The following is a 2,130-nucleotide window of genomic DNA, read 5'->3' as shown; positions in this document are numbered from 1 at the left end:
GGGAGGCAGCTCACTCCCAGATTTCAAATCCTACTACACTACCATGGTTGTTAAGACAGTGTGGTACTGGTACAGTGACAGACACCTAGATCAATGGAATAGAATTGAGAACCCAGAAAACATCTCATCTATCTATGGTCAACTGATTTTTGCCAAGGAGATGAAAGCAGTCAAGTGGGGAAATGAAAGCCTCTTTAACAAATGGTGTTGGCCAAATTGGAAAACTATCTGTAGAAAACTCAAGCAAGACCCACACCTCACACCACTTATAACAACAAACTCAAAGTGGACCAAAGACCCAGGAGTAAAACCAAGGACTAGAAACTTCTTTAGAGAAAAGCTTGGAAGAACTAATCCACAACATGACCAATCTTCCAAGTGTCCTGAAAAACCTACAACCAGGAGAGGATAAAATAGATGTATGGACCTTTTAAGTATCAAATTTGTATGTACTTCCAAAAACCTCTCCAACAGGATTAAAAAGGAAAGCCATAGACTGGGAAAAAGTATTTGGTAATGGCATGTCTGTTAAGGGACTTATTTATAGAATATTTGAACACCACAACAAGATAAACGTAAACAGCTCAATCAGAAAATTATGGACACTTCACCAAAGAAGGCATTCAGATGGTGAACAAACACATGAAAAAAAATGTTCAAAATCCCTAGCTCTAAGAGAGATGCAAATCAAAACAACTATGAACTATCATCTCACCCCAGTAAGAATAGCAAAATTCAACAGAGCACCAAACAACAAATGATGGCGAGGTTGTGAAGAAACTGGAACCTTTATTCACGGTTGGTGGGAGTGTAAAATGGTGCAACCATTATGGAAGGCAACCATTATGGCGCTTTCTCAAAAAATTGGAAATGGAAATATCATTTGACACAGCAATTGCACTATTGGGAATATACCCTAAACAAACCAGAACTGCCACCCAAACAGATATATGTTCATCCATGTTAATTGCCTTATTGTTCACAATAGCAAAGAGATGGAAGCAATGTAGGTGCCCATCAACAAATTAATGGATAGAGAAGCTGTGGTATATTCACACAATGGAATATTATGCAGCACTGAAAAACAAGAAACTCATATTCTACAAAATGGGTGACCATGGAGGACATTGTGCTGTGGGAAATACCTCGGTTATGAAAGGACAAATACTGCATAATGCCATTTTTATAAAATAGACTGACGTGAATGTTAGGGGGAAACTAAGAAATGAGGGGATAAATAATGAACACTGCAGTGAGATATATGAGAGGAAGAGCTGCCTGAAAGAAATACATAATTAGATATGATTTGCATGACAATAGTCCAGAATAAGAGGTGCATAGCAAAGTGGACTGCGCGGCAAGGGGAGGGAAAATCTGTGAACAATGAAAGAATCTTCTTAAAGAGAAAACCAAACTGGGGGGTAGGAAGGAAAATGTGCAACAATGAATGAATCAAATCCAAGTTTTTGGTAAACTTTCATTAAAATGTCAATTAAAAAAGGAGAGGAGAATGAATTGAAGAGAGGAGAGGAGAGGAGAGGAGAGGAGAGGAGAGGAGGAAGGAAGAAAAGTTTGGGGGGAAAAAAAAGAAAGAAAAAGAAAACCCGCAACTAGCTGGATTGAGACTGTGATCTCAGAAAGGGGCTCCAGTGTGTCAGATATACTGTGAACTGTACTCAACCTGATGACACCTAACAAAAAGAACAATATTGAAAGTTGCTATGGGCAATATATTTAATGACCCAGAAAGCATCAAAAGAAGATGGAGGGAATACATAGAATGACTGTACCAAAAAGAACTGATTGACACCAAAGAAATTCAGGAAGTACCATATGAACCACTTGGCCAACTGACTGGAAGAAATCTATATTTGTTCCCATTCCAAAGAAGGGTGACCCAACTGACTGTGGAAACTACAGAACAATCTCATTGATTTCACATGCAAGCAAGATTCTACTGAAGATTACCCAAAAACGACTGGTACAGTACATCAGCAGAGAACTGCCAGAAGTCCAGGCTGGGTTTAGAAGGGGCAGTGGTACTAGGAATATTGTAGCTGATGTTAGATGGATCTTAGCTGAAAGCAGAGAATACCAGAAGAATGTCTATCTGTGTTTCATTGATTATGC

This window comes from Elephantulus edwardii, unplaced genomic scaffold (genome assembly GCF_000299155.1).
Source record: "Elephantulus edwardii isolate Elephantulus edwardi_28Jun2011 unplaced genomic scaffold, EleEdw1.0 scaffold00046, whole genome shotgun sequence".
In the NCBI taxonomy this organism is placed as follows: Eukaryota; Metazoa; Chordata; class Mammalia; order Macroscelidea; family Macroscelididae; genus Elephantulus; species Elephantulus edwardii.
The sequence above is the reverse complement of the archived record's forward strand: the minus strand, read 5'-3'. Positions refer to the sequence as shown.